The sequence below is a fragment of the Vulpes vulpes genome, chromosome 13 (genome assembly GCF_048418805.1).
Source record: "Vulpes vulpes isolate BD-2025 chromosome 13, VulVul3, whole genome shotgun sequence".
Lineage (NCBI taxonomy): Eukaryota > Metazoa > Chordata > Mammalia > Carnivora > Canidae > Vulpes > Vulpes vulpes.
The window spans coordinates 119,563,432-119,578,151 of NC_132792.1; positions in this window are offsets into that span (position 1 = coordinate 119,563,432).

Below are 14,720 nucleotides of genomic sequence, written 5' to 3' on the forward strand. Positions count from 1 at the left end.
AATGGTCATCATCCAGTTACCCCACCCCCAATAGCCCTCCCCTCCAGAGAGCCTTAGATTGTTCCTCTGATTAAGAGTGTCTTATGGTTTATCTCTCTGTTTTCAACTTGTTTTATTTTTTCCTCCCTTTATCTATAATCTGTTTTGTTCCTTAAATTCTTTTTTTTTAAAATGTTTTATTTTTTTATTTTTTTTTAATTTTTATTTATTTATGATAGTCACAGAGAGAGAGAGAGAGGCAGAGACACAGGCAGAGGGAGAAGCAGGCTCCATGCACCGGGAGCCTGACGTGGGATTCGTTCCCGGGTCTCCAGGATCGTGCCCTGGGCCAAAGGCAGGCGCCAAACTGCTGCGCCACCCAGGGATCCCCCTTAAATTCTACATATAAGTGAGATCCTGTGATAATTGTCTTTTTCTGATTGACTTATTTTGCTTAGCATAATATCCTCTAGTTCCATCCACATCATTGCAAATGGCAAGATTTCATTTTTTTATGGCAGAGTCATATTCCATTGTATATATACACCACTTCTTCTTTATCCATTCATCTTCCATGGACATCTGGGCTCTTTCATTCACTTGACTACTGTGAACATTGCTGCTATAAACATTGGGGTACAGGTGCCCCTTCAAGTCACTATCTTTGTTTCCTTTGAATAAATACCTAGCTGTGCAATTGCTGGGTCATAGGGTGATGTTGAGCATTTTTTCCATGTGTGTTGGCAATTGTCTTCTTTGTAGAAATGTCTATTCACATGTTCTGCCCATTTCTTGATTGGATTTTTTGTTTTTTAGGGGTTGAGTTTAATAAGTTCTTTATAGATTTTGGATACTTGTCTTTTTCTTTAAAGATTTTATTTATTTATTCATGAAAGACACACAGAAAGAGAAAACAGAGATACAGGCAGAGGGAGAAGCAGACTCCATTCACGAAGCCCAATGTGGGATTCGATCCCAGGTCTCCGGGATCACACCCTGAGCCAAAGGCAGACGCTCAACCGCTGAGCCACCCAGGTGTCCCGGACTCTTGTCTTTATATCATATATCATTTGCAAATATCTTCTACTTTCTATTGGTTGTCTTTTGGTTCTGCAGACTCTTTCCTCTGCTGTTCAAGAGCAGTTTATCTTGATGAAGTCCCAATACTTCATTTTTGCCTTAGTTTCTTTGTCATTCGAGACGTGTCTAGCAAGAAGTTGCTGCAGCCAGATTACAGAGGTTGCTGCCTGTATTCTTCCCTAGGGTTTTGATGGATTCCGTTCTGACATTTAGGTCTTTCATCCATCCTGATCTATTTTTGTGTATGGTAGGAGAAATGGTCCAGTGTCATTCTTCTGCATGTGGCCGTCCAATTTTCAGCACTATTGTTGAAGAGACTGTCTTTTATCCATTGTGTAATCCTTCTTGCTTTGTTGAGGATTTAGTTGACTATAGAGTTAGGAGTCCATTTCTGGGTTCTCTATTCTGTTCCATTGATCTACATGTCTATTTTGTACCAGTATCATACTCTCTTGGTGATTACAATTTTTTAATAGAGCTTGAAGTCTGGAATTTGATGACACCAGATTTGGTTTACTTTTTCAGCATTCCTTTGACTATTGTGGGTCTTTTCTGGTTCCATACATATTTTACAATTATTTGTTCCAACTCAGAATAATAAGTTGATGGCATTTTGATAGGGTTTGTATTGAAGGCGTAGATTGCTTTGGGTAGCATAGACATTTGAACAATATTTGTTTCTCTAATTCATGAGCATGAAATGCTTTTCCATTTCTTTGTGTCTTCCTTAATTTCTTTCATGAATGTTCTAGTGTCCTGAGTGCAGATTCTTTGCCTCTTTGGTTAGGTTTATTCCTAGGTATCTTATGGTTTTGGGCACAATTGTAAATGGGAAGGAGTCCTTAATTTCCCTTTCTTCTGTCTACTGGTTAGTGTAGAGCAATGCAATGGATGTCTTGCATTGCTTTTATATCCTGCCACTTTGCTGAATTCTTGTATGAGTTTTAGCAATTTTGTGGTGGAGTCTTTTGGGTTTTCCATATAGAATATCATATCATGTGTGAAGCCAGAGAATACAATTTCTTTGCCAATTCAAATGCCTTTTTAAAAAAAATATTTTTAAATTTATTTATTCATGACACACACACACACACACACACACACACAGAGAGAGAGAGAGAGAGAGAGAGAGAGAGAGAGAGAGAGAGAGAGAGAGAGGCAGAGACACAGGCGGAGGGAGAAGCAGGCTCCACGCAGTAAGCCGGCCATGAGACTCGGTCCCGGGTCTCCAGGATCATGCTCTGGGCTGAAGTTCGCACTAAACCGCGGAGCTACCCGGGCTGCCCTGCCTTTATTTCTTTGCGTTGTCTGATTGCTGAGGCTAGGACTTCTAGTACTATGTTGAACAGCAGTGTTGACAGTGGAAATACCTGCAGCGTGGGTGGCTGTAGGAGGAAAGCTTTCTGTTTTTTCAGTTGAGAATGATATTCAATGTGTACATTCATATGTGGATTTTATGATTTGAGGTATGCTCCCTCTATCCCTGCACTGTGGAGAGTTAAACAATAGGATACTGTACTTTGTCAAAAGTTTTTTCCACACCTATCAAGAGGATCATATGGTTCTTGTCCTTTCTTTTATTAATGTAGTGTATCATATTGTTTGTCTTGCAGATGTTGAACCACCCTTCCTGCCCAGAAATAAGTCCCACTAACTTGTGGTGAATAATCCTTTTAATGTACTGTTGGATCCTATGGACTAATATTTTGGTGTGAATTTCTGTATCTGTGTTCATCAGGGATATTGGTCTTCAATGCTCCTTTTTGGTGAGGTCTTTGTCTGGATTTGGGATCAAGGTGATGCTGGCCTCATAGAAAGAGTTTGGAAGCTTTCCTTCCATTTCTATTTTTTGAGACAGCTTCAGGATAATAGGTATTAATACTTCTTCCAATGTTTGGTAGAATTCCCCTGGGAAGTCATCCAGCCCTGGACTCTTTTGTTGGGAGATTTTTTATGACTGCTTCAATTTCCTTGCTGGTGATGGGTCTTTTCAGGTTCTTTTTCTCTTCCTGTTTCAGTTCAGTAGTTTATACATCTCTAGGAATGCACCCGTTTCTTCCAGATTGCCTGATGTGTTGGCATATAGTTGCTCACAATATGTTCTTAAAAGTGTTTCTATTTCTTCGGTGCTACACACTGCCCTCTTCAGACCTCCTTTGCTGCATCTCACAGGTTTTGAACAGTTGTGTTTTCATTTTCATTTGTTTCTTTGAATTTTGTAATTCTTCCTTAATTCCGTGGTTGTCCCATTCACTCTTTAGAAGAATGCTCTTTAGCCTCTACATATTCGAGTTCTTTCCAAATTTCCTCTTGTGATTGAGTTCCAGTTTCAAAGCACTGTGTTCTAAAAATATGCTGGGAATGATCCCACACTTTTGGTACTGATTGAGACTTGATTTTGATCTATTCTGGAGAATGTTCCATGTGCATCAGAGAAGAATGTGTATTTTTTTGCGTTAGGATGAAATGTTCTTAATATATTTGTGAAGTCCATCTGGCCCAGTGTTTCATTCAAAGCCCCATTTCCTTGTTGATCTTCTGCTTAGATACTCTATCCATTGTAATGAGTGGAGTGTTACAGTATCATACTATTATTGAATTATTATGGATGTGTTTCTTTAATTTTGTTTTTAATTGGCTTATATAATTGGCTGCTGTCATGTAAGGGGTATAAATATTTACAAAGTTTAGATCCTCTTGTAGGATAGATCCTTTAATTATGATATAGTCCTTCCTCATCTCTTTTTAAAGTCTTTGATTTAAAATATAATTTATCTGACATAAGGATCACCACCCCAGCTTTCTTCTGATATCCGTTACATGATAAATGGTTTTCCACCCCCTCACTATCAATCTGTAGATGTCTTTGGGTCTAAAATGAGCCTCTTGTGGACAGCATATGGGTGGATCTTGCTTTTTTATCCAATCTGATACCATGTGTCTTTTATTTTTCTTTTTTAAAAGATTTTTTTCCAGTTATTTATTCATGAGAGACACAGAGAAAGAGGCAGAGAGACACAGGCAGAGAGAGAAGCAGACTCCATGCAGGGAGCCCGAAGTGGGACTTGACCCTGGGATCATGCCCTGAGCCGAAGGCAGTTGCTCAACTGCTGAGCTACCTAGGCTTCCCCCCTGTGTCTTTTCATTAGGGCATTTAGTCCATTTACATTCAGAGGAACTATTGATAGACAGGAATTTAGTGCCATTGTATTACCTGTAAAGTCACTGTTTCTGTATATCATCTCTGTTCCTTTCTGGTCTATGTTACTTTTGCATTGTCTCTTTGCTTAAAGGATCCATTTCCATATTTCTTATAGGACTGGTTTGGTGATCACAAATTCTTTTTGGTTTCTGTTTGTCCTGGAAACTCTTTATCTCTCCTATTTTGAATGACATACTAGCTGGATAAAGTATTCTTGGCTGCATGCTTTTCTCATTTAGCACCCTGAATATATTCGGCCAGTCCTTCTGTGGATAGATGTGCTGCCAGTCAAATGTTTCTACCCTTGTAGGTAATGGACCTCCTATTCCAAACTGCTTTCAGGACTTTTTTCTTTTTCTCTGAGATTTGTAAGTTTCACTAAAATATGTCGAGGTGTTGACCTATTACTATTGATTTTGAGAAGCATCCTCTGTGCCTCATGGGCTTCAGATTAGGGAAATTCTCCACTATAATATGCTCCAATGTACCTTCTACCTTTCTGTCTTTCATTCTTCTTCTTCTGGGATCCCAATTATCCTAATATTGTTTTCTTTATGGTCTCCCTAATCTCTTGAATCTCCCCTCATGAGCCATTGCTTGTTTATCTCTTTTTCTCAGCTTCTTTATTCTCCATCATTTTGTCTTCTAGATCACTATTTCTCTCTTCTATCACATTTATCCAGCAGTTAGAGACTCCATTTTTTTATTGCATCTCAGTAATAGCCTTTTTGACTTCAACCTGATTAGATATTAGTTCTCTTCTTTCCCCTAAAAGGGATTCTCTAGTGTCTTCTACGCTTATCTCAAGCTCAGGTAGTAACTTTATAATCTTTATTCTGATCTCTGGTTCTGACATCTCATTTATGTCCATACTGATTAGGTCCCTAGCAGTCAGTACTGCCTCTTGTTCTCCTGTGTGCAGTGAGTTTTTCCATCTTGTCTTTCTGTCCAGAGAAGAATAAGTGAATGAAAGAACAAAATACTAAAATGGCAACAACATCCCCAGAGAATAGTCACTAAACAAATCGGGAGAGAATGGAAAATGAAAAGAAAAAAAATTGAAAAAAAAAAAAGAGAGAGAGAGAATATAATTAGAGAAGTGAACAGAATAGAGCGATACACTGGATTTCTGCATGTATTTTTGTCTGTTTTAAAACTAGATACCAAAATTGTAACAAAGGAAAAACTAATATATGGACAAAAGATTTTTAAAAATACAATGAAAGGATAGAAGTTAATTATAAAAATGAATATTAGAAGATAAAAAATAGAATGTGAACAGACAGGTGAACAGAATAGAGCAATACACAATATCCTGAACATTTTTGGTTGGCAAGTTAGAAAAGACTACATCATGAAATTATAAAGAAAGAAAAACATATATAAAGAAAAATAAGATTAAATACATTGAAAAGATAGAATGTAAGTGTAAAGATAAAATTTTAAAGGTCTTTAACAAACCAGAAAAAGAAGAAGAATAAGCATATATAATCATACAGGTGAAAGGAAAGTACCATAAGCTACATTTTGGGTGTGTTTTGGTCTGTTAGAAAGAACTGCATCCCAAAATTCTAAAGAAAAAAACCCTATATATATCCAAAAGTAAAATTAAATACAATGAAAGGATAGAATGTAACTGTAAAAAGGAAAATGTAAAAATTGTAGTATATATGCTGCTGAAGTGAGCGTGAACATGTAAAAATTTTTAAAAAGAGTTGATAAAATAAGAGATTGGTTGAAAATGGAAAAAAAACATTAAAATTGAAAGACTAAAGAATTGTGAGGGAAACCCATGAATTCTCTAAGCCATATTCTCCTAGTTCTGGAGTTTTGCAGTTTCAAGGAGAGGTGAACTTGGTCTTGGCTGGAAGCTCTTGGTGATCTTCTGGGGGAAGGGCCTGTTGAACTGATCCTCACATGTCTTTGCCCGAGTGGACTCCCACCACCTTTGCCAGGGGGCCAAGCTAACTAATCTGATCTGGAATGCTCTGGGTGGCTTTTGTTCTCTGGAGGCTTTCCAGGTCACTTTCGAGGAGGAAAGTGAAAATGGTGGCCTCCCTGTCTTCAGCCCCAGAGCCGAAAGCTCAGATCCCCATTCCTCAGTGCATCCTCAGAGATTGTTCCCTTGGACTTCCTCTTTCTATTACAGAATCTCCCTTAGTATTTCTTGCAGAGCTGGTTTGGAGGTCACATATTCTTTCAGTTTCTGCCTATCTTGGAAGCTCTTTATCTCTCCTTCTATTCTGAAGGAGAGCCTTGCTGGATAGAGTATTCTTGGCTGCATGTTCTTCTCATTTAGGACCCTGAATATATCCTGCCAGCCCTTTCTGGCCTGCCAGGTCTCTATGGAGAGGTCTGCTGTTAATCTAATAGTTCTCCCCATAGAAATTAGAGATTTCTTGTCTCTTGCTGCTTTAAGGATCTTCTCTTTATCTTCGGAATTTGCAAGTTTCACTATTAAATGTCGAGGTGTAAAAAAAAAATGTCGAGGTGTTGAGCGGTTTTTATTGATTTTAGGGGGGGATCTTTCTATTTCCTGGATCTGAATGCCTGTTTCCCTCCCCAGGTTAGGAAAGTTCTCAGCTATGATTTGTTAAAATACATATTCTGGACCTCTGTCCCTCTTGGAGCCCTCTGGAACTCCAATTAAATGTAATTTTTCCTTCTGAGGCTGTTATTTATTTCCCTTAACCTTTCCTCATGATCTTTTAATTGTTTTTCTCTTTTTTCCTCAGTTTCCCTCCATGCCATCAACTTGTCTTCTATGCCACTCACTTGTTCTTCTACCTTGTTAACCCTCATCGTTAGGACCTCTAGTTTGGATTGCATCTCATTTAATTAATTTTTAATTTCTGCCTGATTAGATCTAAATTCTGCAGTCATGAAGTCTCTTGAATCCTTTATGATTTTTTCTAGAGCCACCAGTAGCTTTATAATTGTGCTTCGGAATTGGCTTTTTGACATTGAATTGTAATCCAAATTTTGTAACTCTGTGGGAGAGAGGACTGTTTCTGATTCTTTCTTTTGAGGTGAGTTTTTCCTTCTAGTCATTTTGCTTAGTGCAGAGTGGCCAAAAACAAGTTGTACTGGAAAAAGGAGAAAAAGAAGAGAAAAAAGAAAAAAGAAAAAAGAAAAAAAGAAGAAAAAAAAAAAGAAAAAAAGCGGGGGTGGGGGAAGCAAATAGAAAACAAAAAACAAGGGGGTGTATTCTCTGATTCTATATAACTGTAAATCCCGACTTCCCCTGGAACTTTCCAGTGCTGCTTGGTCAATAACTTGCTTTTCCCCTGTCCTTCTAGCTAGTCTTCTGGGGGAGGAGCCTGCTGTGCTGATTCTCAGGTATGAGCACCTGGGGGAGCTGCTCAGCCCCCTGCCTGGTGCGGGGCTCAGTGGGAGTTGTTTATCTGGTGAGCCCACTGTGAGGTTCAGTGGGGGTTGTTTATCCTGTGGGGCCCCAGGAGGAACAACCACAGTGGCAGCGGCCAGCTCCCCAGCCCTGGAGTCAGCTCCCGCAGTAACTACCGTAGCTCTCAGTCCGCAGGGGCCTGGATGCTCCGGGGGCGGAGCTGCCAATCTGCACGGCTCGGGGCCACCCGGCGGCAGGAGCGTCCTCGCTGTCCTGGGCCCTCCCGGCCTCTGCCTGTCTGGGGGGAGCGCAGGATCTTGGGCTGTGTCTCCGGGGTGCCCTGGGCTCCCGGGCCTGCACCAGTGGAATCGCGCTCCTGGCTGCGCAGCCCCCTCCGCGCGGAGCAGCCGCCTGAGCCCCTCCGAGCTGTTCCTGGCCCTGCCAGCGCCGTGCAGCCCTTTAGGGAGCTCGGCTGCGGGGTATGGCGTGCTCTCCCCGGGGCACTGGTCCTCTGTTAGTGTCCCAGGGAGCCTGAGGGCATCCCCGCCCCTCCTGGGATCCTGCTCCAAGTCCCTGCGAGTGCCTTTCCATCCAGGAAGATTGGTGAAGCTCCTGCTTCTCCCGGACAGGGCTTTCGTGTCCTGGGGGCACTCGCTGCAGGGCCTTAGCCCGGCTCCTCGTGGGGCCCCTCCCCCTTGGATGCCTTTTTATTTCTTTATTTTTTTTTCCGTCTTCCTACCTTGATGCACAACTCTTCTCACTGTAGCATTCCAGCTGTTCTCTTTTTAAATCTCAGGCCGAATTCGTAGGTTTTCAGGATGATTTGAAGGTTATCTAGGTAAGTTGGTGGGGACAGGTGACTTGGGGACCCTACTCTTCTGCCATCTTGCCCCCTGTGTGCTTCCTCAGGGAAAAGCAGTCCATCACTCCTGTCTGCCTGGTCCCCCTCAGCACCACATGCTCCCCTAGCATTTCTATGTCATGAATGTGACCCCATTTGGAGCCCCAAACCCTGCAGAACCCTGAGGCGGGCGGCCTGTGCTATTCTTCTAGGGAAGGAAGGAGGCTCTTGCAGGTTTGCTGCATCCTGGACCCCTGCTCAGAGCAAGGTCATGCTGACTGTGCCCCAGTTCAGGGTTCATGACCACCCCAAGCTGAAAGCCCAGTCCTGGGCTCAGTGATTGCAGCCGGCTTCCTCGCTCTGATGCCTGGGAACTCTGCTGCACTCAGGCACCCCTATCTTCCTGTGACCCCGGGGATCCTGAGAGCACATGTCCCACCCAGGATCCTGCCCCCACTTGCCACCTGAACACCTTTCAGGCAGGGACGTCCCTCACCTGAGCAGAATTCTAAATGTTCCAATGTTCCCTCTGCTGCTCCATCACTCCTGGGGCCCCTGCAGGAGGCTCCCTCCCTTCACGTCTAGCTTCCCATGTAGCACCTCGGATTCCCTTCCCTGAGCCTCCTACCTTGCAGCACGTGGTCACTTTTCTATTTGCAGAGTTGCAGCTATTCTCTTCTTGGATCTCCATTTGACTTTGCAAGTGTACAGAATGATTTCATGGTGATCTCGCTGGATTCCTGGGACCAGAGGAAACTAAGGTGTCCTATTCCTCCAATATCTTGAACTTCCCATAATTTTTTAAAAAGATTATTTATTTATTTATTACATAGAGAAAGAGAGAGAGGCAGAGGGAGACCAGGCTCCATGCAGGGAGCCTGACATGGGACTCGATCCCCGGTCTCCAGGATCATGCCCTGGGCTGAAGGTGGCGCTAAAGCGCTGAGCCACCAGGCGTTGCCCTTTCCCCGTAATTTTTAATGTTCTTTCTTATCTGTATTTATTCCTTGATCCTCATTCCTAATGACAATTATGTAGAAGGTCAACTTTGGCCAGACATCACACTTTTGCTTTGGATAGGGGTCCTCTTTAAATCAAAGTTTGATTTTATGATTTAATCTTCTTTCTTGTTGTACATGCATAGAAGTTAGGAAGTCTGAGAGCAGCAAAAAAAAAAAGCTTGTTTCTAGAGGCTGAATCAAGTGGGTTTATCCTCTAAAAGGAAGTCAGGTGATGGTGGTGGCTGGATTCTGGAAGAGGGCTCAGCATGGTCCCGGGGCTCCCAGGCTCCCCACATTTCTGCTCCACCATCCTGGGCACAGGGGCTTGTCCTATAGCTTGTTCCTCGTGGTCCAAGTCGGCTCTGGCTGCAGACACCAGCTGGCTAAAACCATCACCAAAGAGTGGGTCAGGGTGGTGAGTGCCAGGGAAACTGGGAGGGGTCACAGGTGGACAAGGGGGCGGCAGTACAGACATAAAGGTCCAGTCAGGAGCTCAGGATGAGGAGCCCACCTGGAGGGTAGGAGCCCAAGGGAGCCATCCAGGTGGAGGTTCTGATGTAGGAGGGCTGTTGGCTCACAGTTAGGGCGGGGTTTGGGGGCCTGCCTGTATGGGCTGGGTCCGGGATGTTTGGGGCTGGGAGTGGGCTGGGGTACCATTGGGAATGGGGGAACCCTTGAGATTCCTAAGTCTGAGACCAAGCTCTGGATGCAGGTGTCTGGGTTGAAACAGCCTCAGGAGGACAGAGGAGCCCCCTCAGTCCTTGACACTGACCTAGAGACCAGTGGACAGAGCACCTGGGGAGTGGGGTGGGACAGGCTTTCCTGGGGTGGCAGGCATTCAGAGACACATGTGGCCCTGAGAGAATTCTGGACCCTGGGCTTTGAGCAGTCCTTGAGGTACCGAGAACACTGCCCAAGTCAGCAGCACAGCACAGTCCCCAGTGAGCTGCCTGTCACCCTGTCCCTCCCTGCGGATTCAGCTCTCTGGGCTGGCTTTCTGTTCTGAGGAGTGGGCGGTCACCAGGTCAGGCAGGTGGAGACACTCTGGGAGGAGGGACCACGACCTGAGGACCCAGAAGAATTCCCCCCTGCCTGGTCCCCACATGAGCGCTCTCAGCTGTGACCCCTCCTGACCTCCCCTCAGGGCTCTGGGACCCTGAGCAAGTCAGCCGCCTCTCTGTGCTTCCTTCTGCTGAGTCCAGTGTGGTCGCTGATGGGACTGACCTCATCAAGCTGTTCGCAGGATTAAATGCAAATCCACAGGAATCGGTGCCTGCTTTATGTCCTTACAAGTCATACCTAATTTATAGAGGGGGTCCAGGGGCCTGGGTGGCTCCGTCAGGAGAGGGGGTGATTCTAGATCTGGGTGGTGGGTTCGAGCCCACACTGGATGTAGGGCCTCCTTCAATAAAAGGAGTCTGAAGCTGGCAAACTTAAATTTTAAAAAATCATTGCCACTGAGAAAATAACGTGTCCTGTGTTCCCTCTGGCAGGAGCTCCTGACGATGAAGCTCATGTTACATGATTGAAAGTGGGGGCAAGTGTTTCCAGCACGGAGCCTCCATCCCCCCGTGTCCGCAGCCCCCTGCTCCAGGGGAGCCCGTCCTATGTGCTCCCAGTTCCCAGGGGCCGCTGTGTTTTATCACAGCTACACCGCGTGGATGACCTGCTGCCTCAGGACTGTCTGTACCACTAGGTAACATCAATGCAAACGAGGGTCCTGATCTCAGAGATGTGGGCGTGGGGGGGGGGGGGGGGGACCTGTGCCCGAGGGTTCCCGTGGAGCAGGAGCCTGCACGCCTCCCCGAGGACAATCACTTGCAATATTAGCTAATCACTTGCAATATTAGCTATTTCTTAGGACATTTACCTTTATGTTTCTAAAAAAATTGATGTTAAAAAATAATGATCTCACATAGTATTTTCAGATCAGTTGCAGGCACTCTGTACTTTCCATCAGAGAAATGAGGATTTCCTCTCTTCCATGCCTCTCTCTCACCCTCCTCCCGCCAACTAACAGATATACAGCCTGTTTGTTGATCAAGAATAGCATCTTAATCTATAATTTTATTTTATTTTATTTATTTATTTTTTTAATCTATAATTTTAAAAGAGTTAAACTCTATAGCATTTATTACAGGCTCGACACTGTTCTGAGATCTGCAAGTTCCTGAAGCCGGTAAGGGGCAGAGCTGGGACTTGAGGCCAGATAGGTGGTCTCCCTCTGGAATCCCGGCTTTCCCCTCTGGCGATCCCACCTCCACAGCCTGTTTGTGGAGTGCTCACTGTGGTACTCAGTGCTGGGCCCACAGGTGAACAAAATTAATTCCCAGCCCCAGGTACTTGTATTTAGGGGGAGACACTGGAAATAAACTAGGGACCAAGTAGATGTATAAGGTCAGGTGGTGCCAGTGGGTGACCCAAGAGAAGGAGCGTCAGGCAGGGAAGCTGCTGTTCTAGATGGGCCTTCCTTGGCACGGGGTTGGTGGCAGAGGCTTAGCAGGTGCGAGCAGGAACCGTGTAGGTCCAGGAAGGATGCTGCAGGCAGAGGTGACGGGAGCCACGGTGCGGAGCTGGGAGCCTGGCTGCTGGATGAGCGGCCACAGGCTGGGCTGGAGGGGGTGATGGGGGACCCGGGAGAGGGGTGGGGGAGGGCCCGAGCCCCGAGGGTGCTGGGACCTATCTAGGTGGGATGGGGGTAAGCAGAACATCTGAGGGGGGCAGGGGCGGAGCGTGAGGCCGGCGGGGAGGCCACGGGGCTGTGTGTGGAGGACACCCTGCAGGGCCGCGCGGCCAGGGTGGGCCTGGGAGAGGACCCGGCACAGGGCTGCGGGGGGCTTGGCCTCGACTTAGAAGCGGGGGTTCTGGAATTGAACCACTGGGCTTGGATGCGGCTCTGACACCTCCTGGCTTCAGTGCCCTGGACAGTTAGCAAGAGGTGCTCCAGGTGCTCTGGGTAGAATGGAGACCCGCTGGAGGTGCTGGGAACTCCTCGTCCTTTGTGAACTACATTGGAGCCCACAGGAGTTGCTGATGGGTCAAGGTGGGGTTTGGAGGGAGGAAAGGTTCGAGGTGTCCCCAGGACCTGGGCCTGGGCTCCATGGAGAGTGCTGGTGCACTCCTCAGAGGGGGAGTTCAGGGGGAGGAGCAGGGTGGGATCAGGGCTGAGGGCAGGCTGGAGACTCCTGGGCCTCCACATGGGCCTGTTGAGCAGGCAATTGCAGGGTTGAGTCTGGGGTTCAAGGGAAGGTGAGTGTAGACAGGAAGGGGCCCAGGAGCCAGGCCCAGGAATGGACAGAGTCAGGATGGGGAGCCCGAGGAGGAGCAGCCAGAAGGGCAGGAGGGTCAGGAATGCTGGAGGCCTGGGAGCCCCTGACCGGGGTCCCTTGAAGTGTGCCACAGGCTGTGGAGGGTGCAGTCAGTGGGGACAAGGGGCAGCCGCTGTGTGACCTCCCAGGGCCCCCAGTCTGCAGGCCTCTGCCCACCAGCCCCATCTTATCCGATGGCCTCACAGGGATCATTCACTCTAGGGTTTCATGTCCTTTCTCTCTGGTGGGAGAAGACCTAAGGCCCCTGTGGGGGAGGATGTTCTGATTCACCCTGACGTCTCCTCCCTGGACGAGGGCTTCAGGCTCCTGTGGGGAAAAGCAGAGGGGAGCTGGCTGAGGGAGGGAGTTTCTACCCTTGGGGCTGCCTGTCCCCAGGTCAGGCCTGTTTCTCTGAGGGGACAGTAGGAAATGGAGAGGCAGGAGGGGGCTCCTGGGATCCTGGTCTAGTAGTGAAGCCAGCAGGTTCCTGAGGTGGGAGGGCTCTCCCCAAGGGCACTGTGGGTCAAATAGGAGTCTCCTGGGCCCTGGGATGCGCTGGCCCCACACAGGCCCCGTGACTCCCCCAGCGAGTCCTGAAGCAGCTCCACGTTCCCACTGTGTGGAGAGCTCGGGGGCTCAGGGCCGTGCAGCCATGTGTCCAGGGGACATGCAGGGAAGGGGTGGGAGGGTGAGACGCAACCTCACTGTGTCTGGTCCTAGAGCCCGGGCTCCCCTGGGGGCGGACTGTGGCACCTGCTCCTCCAGGAGGGTTTCTAGTCTGAAGCCACTGTCAGCACAGAAATCATGCTGCCCTGTCTTTGTCCTCGGATTCAGGGTCCTGAGCTCTTTGCCCACCAGGGAGCTGTTTCTGGGTGGGTTAAGAAGTGTCTGGAAGAGCCTGAATGTCAAGAGAAAACCCCCATCCTGAGCTCTCAGGATCTGCCCAGCAGCTCATTGTGGTGGTGGGGAGACTGTGATTTGCAAGGGGGGATCCTTGGCTCTTGATTTGACACTAGACCCCAGACGGGGCCTGTTTTTTTTTTAAAGATTTTATTTATTTATTCCCCGGAGAAAGAAAGAGATAGATAGAGATAGAGATAGAGACAGACAGACAGAGAGAGAGAGAGAGAGAGAGAGAGAGAGGCAGAGACATAGGCAGAGGGAGAAGCAGGCTCCATACAGGGATCCTGATGTGGGACTGGATCCCGGGACTCCAGGAGCATGTTCTGGGCTAACGGCAGGAGCTAAACCATTGAGCCACCCAGATGTCCCAGGGGGGCCTCTTTATTGTAGTCAAATAACCAGCATTTTTCTTTGTGTGTCAATCCTGACATCATTTTTATTTTTTTAAATTTATTTTTTATTTTTATTTTTTTCTGACATCATTTTGTCAGCAGGAGGTCCCCAAGTGGCTGCAGGTTAGTGACTATTGTAGAATTTCCTTCATGGGGATATGGTGTCCTGAGGACCAAGACAGAACTTTGAGAGTCTCCCCCAGGGCCGCAGGGCCTTTCGAAGACCTGGGCGACGTCCCTGAACTGAAGAGGAGAGGGTGAGGCCACGGAGGACCCATGGGTTAAGGCAGGTAGGAGGGGGTTTGGGGTGTGGGAATGGGCAAGGTAGAGGGGAGAAGACACAGGAGGAGGGAACCCGCAGGTATTGAGTTCAATCTGAGGGCCCAGGCATCACGGTCGCCAGGTGATGGATGAAGGCGCTGGTTTCTGAAGGATGAGTGACTCGCCCAAGGTCCCACAGCTCATTTTGATTCCCAGGGCCTGAGGCCTGAGCCCAGTGTCCATTCAGAACAACAGGAGGCTTCACAGTCCCCGGGTCGGGATCTCACACACACAGGACCCTGCTCTCCTCCTGGAGTCTCCCTCTCCTCACACCCAGCACCCCTGCAGCCTGGGGGTCCCACGGCCACCTCCTCTGCCTCGGACTCAGCCCTGCTCCCCGAGGACGC